This window comes from Anastrepha obliqua, chromosome 4, assembly GCF_027943255.1.
Source record: "Anastrepha obliqua isolate idAnaObli1 chromosome 4, idAnaObli1_1.0, whole genome shotgun sequence".
NCBI lineage: Eukaryota > Metazoa > Arthropoda > Insecta > Diptera > Tephritidae > Anastrepha > Anastrepha obliqua.
This window is the reverse complement of record NC_072895.1, coordinates 46,048,722-46,063,094: the sequence shown is the minus strand read 5'-3', so window position 1 is coordinate 46,063,094 and position 14,373 is coordinate 46,048,722. Positions and strand designations below refer to the sequence as shown.

The window sequence follows — 14,373 nt, the reverse complement described above, 5'->3', positions numbered from 1 at the left end:
TAGCTAACGAGTCAGAGGTCTCGTTACCCGCGATACCTACGTGTCCCTGGACCCATGTTAGCATCAGGCTATTATGTCTATCGACATAGTTCAGCCTGGATTTACAGGACTTGACTACCCCTGATGTGGTTGGGGGGCTGTCTAAGGCCATAAGTGCAGCTTGGCTATCGCTGCAGGCACATATAGATCTGCCTCTCCATCGGTTTTTCACAACAAAGTTCATCGCTCCTTGAACTGCATACACCTCCGCTTGAAAGTCCACGGCGACCCTCTTTACCACCTGGACAAAGGAGGTCAAACAGTCCCTTAAGGTAAAAGTTGACGATACACCAATTCCGATGGTAAACAACCCCAAAATTTTGGATGTAACCTTCGACAGTTTGTTCTCCTTCTTAGCTCACACAACCGTAATTGCCACTAAAGTTCAAAACCGCAACAAGGTCCTCAAATCGCTTGCCGGCAACACTTGGGGCAAAGACAAATTACTGTTGCTATCGACATTTAAGGCAATTGGTCGGCCGGTTCTGAAGTATGCTGCGCCTGTCTGGTCGCCTGGAACTGCTGACACGCAGTGGATAAAGCTGCAGACATGCCAAAATACTGCCATTCGGACAGCGGCCAGTTGCTTCCTGATGCCCCCTGTTCAACGAGGCACAAATGCTCCCTGTAATGGAGCATAACAAACTGCTCAGCAAGCAGTTCCTGCTGGGATGTTACCGCAGGTTACACCCTTGCAGACATCTGCTTGAACCTGAGCCGCCTCCCAGGCACGTCAGGAGACACCTCTTAAACTACGCCGACGAAATCCAGGACAAAACTGACTTTACTGGACCAGACAGCATTTAGACAGTCAATAAACGACATTCACCGGGAGACCGTCACCACCTTCTTAAGCTCCCGTCCTGTGAATGCCGTAATCGGAATCCAACCACCACCTATAGCAGATGAAGAGCTCCAGCTTCCCCGTGAGACACGTGTAACACTAGCACAATTACGTTCTGGATATTGTAGCAGGTTAAACTCCTACTTATCCAGAATCGACCCCGACATACCAAACATATGTCCGGCATGTGAAGGCACCCCGCACGACACTAACCATCTTTTCACATGCCCTCTAAAACCGACTCATCTAACACTCCCCTCTCCCTCTGGACCCAACCCGTCGAAACAGCATGTTTCCTGGGCCTACCTTTAGATGAGCTAGACAAAAATGACCGGTAATATGCCCTTCACTGACGGGGCTTTTATTACTGTTAAACAAATAAACAAACCGATTGCCATGATTGGTCTTACCACTGCTGCATATAGCCACTGTACTATTTTCGGGGTTAAGCTCATTTTGCTCCTAGGTAGTTTGCTTTTTCCCCAACTGACAGTGAAATACCACCAAGGGCGGGAGGGTTTAGAACAGGTATCCTTTGTTTTCATTAGCACTAACGTACGCGAATTAAGAATAATAAGATTGTTCTTTTGAAAGCTCTGATTTTTTTCCAGCCTGCTGAGCCGTTTCGTAAGACTCAACTCTAGATCGCGCTCTCTGTACTAAAATCAAACCTAGTCGGTACAGCTGATTGGGGGTCATCAATTTCATCTCAGACTTTCTCTTCTATGCCCATGGAGATCGTTTATTAAGCAAATTCCAAACTTCTGAGGCATGACATCATTTTATGATACTGCAATCAATGACTAATTAAATTAAATTTTCGTTTGCTACTCTTAAAAAATTTGCTTAAAAAATGCTGACTTCTTCGGATACTTCTTGTTTAAAGAGACTTGATAGTTGATTTATACATAGTTTGTTTTATTTTATTTTTATTTTTATTTAATATATTAAATTTTTTAGTTTTTAATTTTTTTTTTTATTTGCTTTTTATTTTCGGTTTTTTTTTTGGAAAAATTCCCATCACCATATGTATTTCGCAATAACTTGCAACTATTTCGAAGTGAATATTTCATTTACCACCATAGAATAGGCTTAAAAAAACAATTTGATCACATGCAAATACTTTACTTTCCATTTTCTTAATATTCTTCATTTTTTCACTCCAGACTAATTGCGAAGCCACATTGTCATTTATTTTTCGTGATAACAATGTTTACATAAACGAAACGTGAGGCTTTCTGTAGGACTTACACAACAATTTCCCATATGTTTATGCGCATACGTATATATATGAATGTGTATGTATGTAAGTGTGTATATTTAGAAGTGCAAATGTGAGCAAAGATAAACGAGAAGTTTACTCGTACGCTATCAGCCATGTAATTAATTATTAACTGGAGTATTTTTGTACATATGTATGTATGCAATCATGTATGAGTATAGGCGTGCATGTGTATAAGTAGCCATTGACACATTGTCAAATAATGCAAATTTCTAAAAATCAAAGAAATATTCTATACTGTGCGTACTCTCACACGCCCACTTCTACGAAATATCTCACACACACTTTCGGTAGCAAGTGGTTCCCCCATTCTAAAGAGTGTCTGTTCAATACTTGTTATCTTGACTATCGGACATGTACAGTTGTGGACATTAAAATCAGTATACCAAAAAACAAAAAAAAAACATCCCTTTTTAAAATTTCATCGTTTTATACGACGGTCGTTTGAAATTACCATACAAAAATTAAAACTACTTAATTCTTAATTCAAAATAGTCTTATTTTAAGCTAATACACTTTGATCCCTTCCCAAGGTCCAAGGTCCCTTTGTCTGAAAAATAGCCACCGTTTCTGCAATCACCTTCTCGTTTCTTCTTCTTCACGTAAGCAAAACCGGGCTGGAACCATTAAACCATGTGAAACGAGTTGAAAATTGCTAAGGTGTGAGCGGATACGTTGTAGTGATGAAGATGGAAAATCAGTCGACTTCCTCAATACAGAGAAATATACCGATTTGGCTGAAGCTTAGTGTGTATTCCTCTAAATACTACTAGCTAAATACATTATAACCTTGATATGTGACGATGGTGGCTTTGCACGGACTTTTCAAACGACACTCGTACTATGCATGGGGATGCACAAAATTTCTTAATTGATACAATCCTTCTCAGGTAAAGTCTTGAGTCGCCTCTATATCACCTCTTTTGCACAAAATAGGGGACAAGATTACAAAATATTTATCTATAGTATCTTTCAAAAAATAATTTAATGAAATTAAATTAATTAAATTAATTTGGCTACCAAATCTCGTAGATGGCTAAAATAAAAGTGGGAGACAACGTGTTTGTGCCTTAGCATTGCAAAGTTAAGAAAGCGGAGGAAAATATGTTAAAATAATTGTATCTCCATAAGTTTCTGTAGAATTGTACTGAAATGACAGTCCTTGGCCGGATTTAAATTTGGGTCATTCTTATAAACTATAACCGATTGTTGAGAGAACGGAACGAGGGACACCTCGCCGTATTCCAAGCGTCTACTACAATAAGAATTCAAAATGGTGTGCAATCAGAGCACGTAGATTTTTACTAGTGCCCGTGTGGGATTCCTACTTTTGTCGTGAGAGCCGCTGACTGTTTCTGAATGACTCCGAACAGAAGTCCTACAATTTATCAAAGCACTGATCTTCCCTAACGAAATGTGTTAATATTGATCACTACTATACTTTTTGCTTGCCTCCTTCTTGTCCGTATTTCTTTCGCCGCCACTGTATTTTTATGTATGTATGCATGTATGCGCTTGCGCTACAATTTCTCCACTTCATGAAATGATGAATGAATTTCAAGATTGAATTGTTTACTTTAGAATGAAGCATGGGCTACAAAAACGATGACGTATTGCATTATTTGTAGCTATGTGACTAAGCCCACAAAAATTCAACTTGCAATGTGCAATGAAGTACTTGAACACTGAGTATAAACTTCCGACTTTTTTCCTGAATACAGTTATAAATTAAAACAGCAGCTGTTTTATCTATGCATTTAAATACAAAAATAAAGTTAAAAAAAAAAAAAATGAAAGGAGAGAGAAAGCTCAACTGGCACCCGTTTACCGCTAAAATACTTCAAGCTTCAAGTTAAATCTACAGTAAAAATTTGTAGTAGCCGTAAGTGCATTGCACTTGGGGGACTTACTTACATTTTGTAGTGCAAAAGAAAAAAAAACAAACAAACACACACAGTAGCAATCAATAAATGCTGCCGTAACTTAGCGTTTTTAATGACTGACGTGGTTCTGCCTCCCCTATTGATCTTCATACGCCCACAATTGATCTTACCTACTACACATTTGCATACAATAATTCATCGGATATGATATAACATATTTTATTATTTCAATTAAAAAATGTCTACTATCTACAGGGTGTTCCATCTTGCGTTTGGCCTTTAATTTAATTTGATTACAAATAAAAAATGCATTAATACTTGCATTCATTTTTTGGAAAGAGTTAACCTTTCCATTCAATTTGAAACACAATTAAATTTAAGTACAATAACTTCCATTGTTGGCATTTCAGTGGGCCTTTCTGTCAATCCAATTTTTCATTATATTTTTGTGAGTTTCCCTACTTAATTCACAAGTGCATATTTCAGTTATCCTAATATATATCCTTAACGGTGACCCAAAAAATAGCTTAATCGAGTCAAATCGAAACTTTTGGTGACCAAATGAAATCACCATTTCGGCTGATTATTCCATTTTCGAATGCTACCAATGTTTCGCAACTTTGTTTAAGCGAAAAGCCACTCATTTTTAAACGCTTAATCACAAACTAAATTTCTGGCACATTAGGGATGTACATAATTTTACTTTCCAGAGTAAAACAAAAAAAAAAAAAGAGTTCAAATTCCAAATTCTGAATGGAACACCCTGTACTCCTACCATATATCAGCGTAAATCCGCTGAAAATCACATGCATTTCAGTTAAATTTTATTAGTACCGTTCGACGCAACCACTTACGTAATGCTGCTCTCTTTGTAGTGCCTGATTTTATAGATTTAAAATTAATAAAAAAGCTTGTTGGATTAATTTTGAGTTAATTAAAATCCGAACGCGAAAAGTACTTATAGTTGCGCCTTTATTGAACTTTGATCTTTTCGTGTTAGCGGTATGAAAATTAATATAAAATATTTTTGATATTTCACTATAAGTAAAATGAAGAATGAAGTATAGTCTTTTCACTGTGAGTTATTTTGTCAAAAAATATTGACAAGCAGTATCTCACCGTAGTTGTTTTCAAAAAATGTACGGGTGACTAAGGCAAACAACAAAAAAAATATTGAAAATTTATTTTTAAAAATAAAAAAATTAATATGTCAAAATTTGTTTGAAAAATTCTTATTATTGATTGAATGTCTCACTAGAATGATTGACAGAGAAAATGCACACCAAATGTAACTATTCAATTCCTGTGCAGACTCATTGCAAAATTCGCGCTAATTTTTTTTACTGAGAAGTTTTCGAAAAACACTTAACCACGTTTATCTTACGAACCCATTTACTGAAACTGTTACAATTTTCTTATTTACCCATCGATTTTCTTCGTTAGTAGCTTGATTCTTTTCTATCAGAATAGGCTCTGTAATATAGAGGAAAATATTACTTCTGCAGAAAGGACTTGACCAAGTCTCACCGCATGGACATCTAACGGAAAGTACCCAGTGAAAACACCCACTAAATTTGAGAGCTGTGGCTTTGTTAGCTTCAGAATTTCTCTCGAGCACCCCTGATATACCCGTGACCAGAAGAATCTCACGACTTTGCACGTCTGCGCACTAACCCAGCGCTCACTGAGTTGACGTGAAGCTCCATTGTTCAAAAGTAAATTACAGATTCTCAAGCGAACCTCTTTTCTTTCATTTTGCGATGAGGCCCGCTCATCAGCTCAGCAGTTTTCCGCTATGCCACTGTGAGCGGTGACCCAAATGAGCCTAATATCGAAGTATTCGGATGCAGTCGAGAGAGAAGCCAGGAATTCCGCGATTAATTTCGAATGCACAATCAACGAGCCCGGAGCCATAATTGCCACCTGGCTGTTGGAGTAGATATTTACCCACTCACAGTAGTTGCAGTGGTAAGCAACCAACCCGCTACTTTTTTAATTACGCCAAACTCTGCTTGAAAAACAAAAAAATATACAAATTTGTTAACCAGTGTTATTGATTGATTAATTGATCATTTCGAAATATCTCGGGCACAGTGTTTCCTAGGTGGTCTATTTTTTTTAACAACAATTGAAACAGTTATATTTTTCGAAATATCTTGATTCGAGCACCACCTAGCGTGGCAAGTTTTTTTGGAAAAGCATTTGATTTCATCTAGTCAATATATATTTTTAATATGAGTCAAATCTGAATATAAATGAGCTTTTTAGAAATATTTTGATGCTATCTCCAGGATAAAAAAGTAGCTTTAACCTATTAAAAAATGACTCCCCAGCGGCGAAAATCCAGTTAAATTCTGTTCATATCTTACCGCGTCCAAACAACCGAGTGAACTGACGAACTGCCAAGGTTATTAAAAACGGTTTTAATAATAGATTCCGTTACTCTCTGTATACCAATCAAATGCATTTAATAAATATGATAATATTTTTAATTTTATAGATAATTTTATAGAGTGTAAAGCTATAAAATTACGGAGGAAAACATAAAAATAACTGGAAATGTCGTGTGAATGGTACGGCAAGTAAACTAAGAAAAGGAATGAAAAATAGTTTTTGGGCACTCTTTATTTCGCCTGAGGCAATTTCATACCTTGCAGAAATTGTTTGCATTGAAGGTTAGGATCGGTTGATTTGGCTGGCTGAAAGCTATCACATAGACCTATTGATCCTTAGTGTTACCAGATGGAGCTAGACCCTTATGCTTCATTGTAGTAGACATCTTGTAACACGTCTGCGTCTTTTGCGAATCTAAGTAAACTTTAGAGCTCTATCGCCGATACTCTAACTTCTCATATTGTTAAGTTCACCAAGTTCTAGCGTTTCGCTCTCTTCTAGTTCATTGCAAAATCTGCAGCTACCGTTGTGTGTAATTCCTATCTTGTATGCGTGCGCCGCTAGCAAATTGTGGCCTGTCAGCATACCTACGATAGTTCTGCTCTCTTTTCTATGCAGAGCTAGTACGAATCGGACGTATTTATCTGCACTCTGTGTACACATGATTTTCGCGGTTGTGCAAGTGACTAGATTATTTCACCTCCTATCTACCCGTATTTTCATGTCCGCAGCGATGTCTTTGCATACCGTATTTAAAGGTTTCAGTATGTCGTTTTTTTGTACGAATTGTCTGTAAACAGCGCTTTTGGCAATCTCATCTACAATTTCGTTTCCTGCAATGCCCCTATGTCCGGGTACCCAATAGATATGCAACAGTCTGTCTGCGGCTAATCTCTCTATGGCTTCCCTGCTTCTTAAAACATTTTAGGTGAAATTTCATATGGGTTTATTGCTTTTTCGCAGCTTGGCTGCCAACATATATATTTATTTTGGAGTTGCTTGATGTCTTTGCGAATGCTATTTCCGCAACCTGACCTACAGCAAAGACTCCTGCTTGAAAGATACTACAGTGGTCAGGAAGCTTAAATGGCTGCCTGATGCCTAGCTCTGCGCAGTAGATCCCTGCCCTTACTCTGTTTAACATTTTCGAGCCATCAGTAAATATATATAGAGTATTTGGGTTAGGTTTCATTCCTTTTTGCCATCCCTCTTCTTCTATTGTTGTTCGAAATTTCTTCACCCAATTGCATTTCGGAGTCATATAGTCCCTTTGGACCCTATAACTAATGCCTATTAAGCTATGTCCGAATGTTTTACTGGTAAATTCGCCTCTCGCGCTGAGTCTTACGGCGGATTTAGCTGCTAGGCATTCCGCCGCAATATCAATCGGTGACAAGTTGAGCATTCTTTCAAGCGCTGCCGTTGGAATAGTCCTCAATGCACCTGTTGTGCGAGTGCACCTAGACGTTGAATACTTTCCATAGGCTTTTTATATGTCGATCTTCTTATTATATATTGGCTTTACTATAGCTGAGTAGCCAAGTGTATCATACATTATAGCAGGGGATAGACCCCATGTAACTCCCAGCATCTTTTTGCATGCGTATAGGTTACTGGCCCTTTTCTTCCTCTCTAATATATTGTGCTTCCATGATAGCTTACTATCCAGAATTACTCCAAGGTACTTTGTGTGGTTTTTAAGAGTCAGTTCCACGTCGTTTAGCTTCGGGGGATCTTGTACCTTCTAGTAAAAAGTATCATATCAGCATTTATCCTTAAGCCTTCCTGTGTTGTCCATTGGTGCACTGCTGCGAGTGTATTATTCAGTATGTCACTCACGTTGTTAAGGTATTTGCCTGTCACTACTATGGCTATGTCATCTGCATATGCTACTAGTTTCGATGCCGTACCTTCAAATTTCTTTAGTAACTCTTTAACAGCGAGTAGCCAGAGAAGTGGCGATAAAACACCTCCCTGTGGCGTACCCTCGCATGCTACTTTAATGAGTTTAGCTTCGCTCCATTCCGCCCTTATTATTCTACAATCTAACAGGTTCTTTTTCCATGAAAAAACAGCGGGTTCTGTATTCGTTGTATTTAAACCCCTTAAAATGGCTTCTCTCGACACAATCTTGAAGGCACCACTAATGTCTAGAAATACTTTTGCATTGAAAAACAAAAATAGGAATTTTTATTTTTTTAATTCTCAATCAGTTCAAAAAAATTTAGAATCAAGCAACAAAGCATGAACACTTATATAGGGTTTGATATGGTATTTTTTCACTTGCAATTGCAATTAGTAACAAAAGTGTGTGGGCAGTAAAAGTCTTAATACATTCAATACTTTATTATGACATTTTATTTAAAATTACTGTAGAGATAACAAAGTAGTTAGCACCTAAACAATAAAATATAAAAACGAATAACAATTAATTATAACATCATATAATTTATTCGAGTTTATTGTTTATTGCAGTAAAAGTGGCACGTTTCAAATTTGTTGAATTTCGTCAGCCTCTGATCCTGGATATTCGTTAAATATTTTTTATTAGTTGCAGTCATACGACTATAGTAGAGGTTTCTTTTACGCCGATAAATTCTGACTTTCCCCGAAAAATTGTCATATTTTTATCCAAGTTTTATTTTTGTGCTAGCGTTGTGAATAATTAAAGGTTTACATATTGGCTTAGAGTCAAGCAATTGTCTGCTTAGGAGGAAGAAAGTAATGAGTCGACTTAAGTTGTTTTGTCGAAAGCCCACAGATTTGTATGTGTGTGTACATTTTTTACTATCAACTTCGCTTATTTCAAATTAACACACTATCTTGCCTTTATCAAAACCTACGGGTCGATATAAACTCTTCAGATTCCGTTGGCTGGTTGTTCATCCTTGGAGTATCCGGAATTCAGGCAAATTTGTTAACTTTCTCTAATTTATTCCTACATCTTTCATAGATGATTGTGATTGAGACGGAAGTATAACAGATCCTCTTCGTTTTAGTTTCATGTAGCGATTGGTTATCGCCATTAAACTAGTTGGCGTTGGGTAAGTTTGCTTAAACTGAATTTATATTACCTCTTCATTAGTACAATTCTGGTCAATGAACAAAGCCATCCGATATTATTCAAAAATGTTAAGGAATACCCAGTGTAGAGGCATGAATTTGAGGTGCTATAAATAAAAAATAAAAAATATTTTTACCATCCATTTTTTAATAAGATATTTATTAATGTTTTAAAAAGACATAAAAAATTAAAAATCTGAAAAACAAACGAAAAACTCGAAAAGTTAGAATTTGTTGAAGGTTAACAAGCAATGGCGAGCCACACCTACCACGATTGCAAGCGTTCTAATCATCTGAAACAAAAAAATAAAACAGATTATTAATCTTGATGAATGTTGCTATCGTACTTACTACAAAAAAGTCTAAACAAAATTTTTTTTGGCCAAATTAGGGCTGCCCGAAAAAATGATAAATTTATTTACTACTTTTTGTTACTTTTTAAAATTTAGTACAGATTTTTATTCTGTTTATAATAATAGTAAGTGCAATAGATATATATGTTGAAAAGGCTCACACCAAATTTCAAGTATATCGGTTAAGTAGAACCTGAGAAATCAAGGTAAACACTTTGAAATATATAGTTTCGAGAAAAAATGTATAGTTTTGGGTGCAATTACGCCCTGTGGCGTTCCAGCTGAGCCAGTTTAGAAGTCGTGACACTAAAATAGCTATATTTCTGGAAATAATTAAAATTTTTACGAAATCCATTTAAGGACATATTCTTGAAAGGTTAAGCTTTGAGAATATCAAAAAAAAAAAAAAAGACTTTTTCGAATTTCTACACTAGAATACCCTCTTAAAGACTCCTACTTACATCGTTTGTTATATTAAGTATCATATTCCCCCGTAATAATTTCCCAGTGACATTTTGCTAAGTTTAGACCATTTTTTGTTTTTAATTTTTTTATATATTTACATATACATATTTGTATAAAAAGAAATTAAAAATAAAAAAAAAAAAAAATTCGAGCTCAATCTCATGGCCTGAACAATTTTCAATATCTGTAAAAAGTTTATCCAATGCTCTGCCCATCGTTTTGGCAAAGATGATGAAAGAGCTTCGTAAGACTTGGTCTCGACAGAAAAAGTACTCGTCTGTAATATTCGAAAGCATTTCGAGACCTTTAAAAATGATGATTTATTATTAAATATATTTCCGCAGCCTACAGGTGACACCGAAATCCATGTAGAGCGACAAAGCAAACCTCCTGCTATGATGGCGATAGCGACTCCTTCTCAATTGCATTGCCTTTTGACTATCTCCATGCTGGCTATTTGCAGTGAAATCTTAAACTAAATATTCGAATAATAAGTCAAGGCAGCCAAAAATTTGTTCAGTGCAGCGAACTAAACAAACTTTTGTTAGTCTCCTCGTATATTGGTTTTTGACAAGTAATGAAAAATCAACAATTCTTGCAATAAAAAAAAAAATCGCAAAAATATTAATTCACTCAATTCTTAAACGAAAACAAGTCAAAATAATATATAACAACAACAATGACTCATTTCAGCAAATAGTACATTGTATTGGCTCGTTAACCGAAGGTCGTTCACCACAGACAGACCCACGTAAAAGTATGATACGTCATAAAGCGCTAGCACGCACCTCATGCTGCAATGGCGTTGCAGTGCAATAAAAGAAATTAAGTAACGCTAATTGAAGTAAGAAAAGTAAACAAAAATATTCATATTAACATATACAATATACCTACATATGTATGGAAGTATACTAGACTTTGATCTTGCCACTGAGTGAACGCGGAGTGTGCATAAGTGAACTGATGCCCATGTGATTAAATACGAAATACTTGTGAGCATAATTGATCTTTTAAGCGATGTGTATTTGAACAGAAACAGCAATTTACATATGCACATACAAATGTCTTCTGTGACTGAGACTTAAAATAGGAAAATTGCCAATTTGCTTCATTGATAACAATTGCGCATAGAGGAGTGCTCACTCGTGATTAGAACTGACCATTTAAGTGATTTTAGCTTTGAGGGAAGCAACACATTTTTAACGTACAGGGTGCGCCATCTTTTATGTCAGTATGCATAACTTTCTTATTTACCAACCGATTGACTTCAACATGCATGTTTTCGGTACGTCAATTCAGTACAATTTCAACAATGGATCACTTTACACCGAAACAACGCGAAATCGTCGCTATAAAACCCGAAATGCTTGACAAGGTGTTGACAAACGCAGAAAAAAGATCGCAGTTTGTGATTGCTAATAATGGTGGCCACTTGATTGTTATTGTATTCAAAAAATAGTTTTAATAAATTGTAAATAACAAAACCAAATAAAAATACCTCACTTATACAAATCAGTTGTTCTCTTTTTTTTTTAAGTTATTCAATGTTTTCATATCGACATAAAAGATGGCGCACCCTGTATTACTATTCATCCTACTTCTTGATATATTAATTATGAAAGTAATTCGCTATCCAGTTAAAGAAAAAATGACACGTATGTTTCTCTCTACCATGCACTTGAATACCAAGTCAGTAGCCGGCAATTTACTAATGCCACTCTACGTCTGACGCCTGATACAAAGAATATTTGTCAGCTTAAAACTCGGAAAATGAAACTGGTTACAGCAGGCGACAAACGAGTGTCAAGTTCAAGAGGTGCCCGCCAGTTCGCGATGTTGACATTGAAAATTACTGTTAATCATACAAATGTAAGTATGATATTTTACTCAAGTATGTACAAATAGAGATTTATGTACGTGGGGAGGTCAAAAAGTTTTCGGAATGGCGTGGTTAGTGAGCGGAATGTTTTTTTTTTTTTGCTTGGCACTACTTGGCGGCTTAAAATAAGTATAAATGGTTAGTTTAACTGAAATCGTTTCACGAATCTTGCGAAATATCGACGATTAAACAATTCATTATCGACATTGCAAGCTTGAAATTTAGGTATCTTCTTCTCTTCTTAGACACAACGAAATGGCTATGGGAAATAACATCTTTGAAAAATCCACGACCAAAACAACAGGGGATTGTAGTAATATATCGGCGCTAGACGCTGAGTAAGTACTACCAAGTTCAGAAAATGCAGCTACCCAAATAACAACAACATAGGTGGCATAGCCCATGCCAGACAAACCAATTGAGGTGTCGTCCTCTGAGATTGTTGCAAAAGTCTTGTTCGAAAGATCTTGTTCAGGTTGATGGGTTTTTGGATACGAAACTAATCACAAGAATGGTTGGGGTCTCATCTACGACCGTTTTAAACATTCTCCCTGATCAACTCGTCTTGGTTGCCGGCAATGCAAAAACCACTCCGAAACCACTCCGAAACTAGCAATCACTATGAATCGGGGTAGAAACAGGAGTATATAAAATAAAAATATATAAATAATTGACGCGTACATTTCTGTTAGATGTGTGGCCGAACTCCTTCTCCTTTTTGTGCTGTGCATCTTGGTGTTGTTCCATAAATAGAGGGGCCTACAGTTTTGAGCCGATTCCGAACGGCAGATATTTTGTATGAAGAGCTTTTTCATGGCAATAATAACATTACCTGCCAAGGGCTGACTGCTAGTAGAAAATAGTTTTTCTATAATTTGATATTTCGAACGTACGCACTCCCGAATGGTTGTCACGCACCAACCCATTCGACTACAGCGGTCGAGGAAATAGGTGCAGCACCATCGCAGACAGCCGAGGAGGCGTAGTGGGCTGAAAAAGTTAGTGAAGCTTTTGGAGGATTACAGGAAACAATTTGTTAGTCGAATATACAGGGTTATTGATACCTTATTATACGACAGAATACTAAGCTGCATGATGACAGTAAGAAGAAATGTAGGCCTAAATGGGCACCAGATGCGACCCTTTGGGCGAAAATACGGCAGCTCACAGCAGCCAAGTCGACCAAAGTGCATGCCAATGAAGTTGCAGTGAAGTTTCATGAAAGATTTAAGCAGAGTATTAAATTTAAGGAAGAATATAGCGACAGCATCGAAAAATAATTTTATATTTAATTTTGATGCCTTCTGCTTCATTCCGTGTACTTTTTGGCCTCCTCTAATATATGTATGTGTGTGTATGCTTGCTACCTCGGCTTGAGTGCGGCGTTCAGCTGTAGAATAACATCATCTCTTTAACAATAACCGGTTGAAACGATCACGAAAAATGATCGTGTGCTCACAATTGATCGCGTGTGCCATTTAATTATATATTTGTTTTTGTTTGTTTTTTTTTTAGTAAATTCTGTTGAGCATATTTTATACAACCACTTTTTTGTAGAAATGTGATCATATTTTTTTAATTTTGTTTTCTTTTTTCTTTTGGTCCAATTATATATTCTTTATTCTATGAAAAATATGCAAATATTTTTTGTTTTATTTATAGTGTCTTTTCTGCTAAAGTTTCCATTAAAAATGACGGTTTGTGATTCGAAAGTACCATAAATTTAAATTAAATACACAATTCTATATTTTCGTGTGTGTAAAAACTCGTTAAGTATTTTAATAAAATCTCTAATTTTAATAAATGCACCTTAGCAAACAAATATGAATGAGCTGCAAAGCCAGTTCTTCGCACGTAGCAACAAAACGCGTTCATTCATAAACCATTTGTACGAATTTGTGCATGTATAGGGTCTTTCAAGTGTGAGTTTCTTTTTTTTTTTAACTTACAACTACTAAAAAAAGTTTTATCGCGCTCGAAAAATGTATAGAATCCACAGCGCAAATGGTGGAATTTTAAAAATTGGCTTTTCCTAGTTTTGTAAATACTTCCTGTCAGTAGAATCATTAAATAGAACACGATAGTAAGAAATTAATTCAGACATTTTTGACGAAAGACAGAAAAAATATCAGTTCACAATCATATCTGCCGTTCCATTGAAAATATTGCTG

The 14,373-nt window shown here is 36.3% G+C and overlaps 1 protein-coding gene across 5 annotated transcripts in view; it reads left to right on the top strand.

Annotated features, from left to right (window-relative positions):
* The window catches only part of LOC129246372 (protein FAM13A), a 205,071-nt gene that overhangs the window by 158,452 nt on the left and 32,246 nt on the right, over positions 1-14,373 (top strand). Inside the window, exon 1 of one of the 5 annotated variants that reach the window (XM_054885131.1) lies at positions 12,169-12,192. The exons of the other annotated variants lie outside the window; for them this stretch is intronic. The gene's annotated coding sequence lies outside the window, so the exon portion shown is untranslated. Of the gene's footprint in view, positions 1-12,168; positions 12,193-14,373 lie in introns of those variants that run through there. 5 annotated transcript variants of the gene reach the window in all.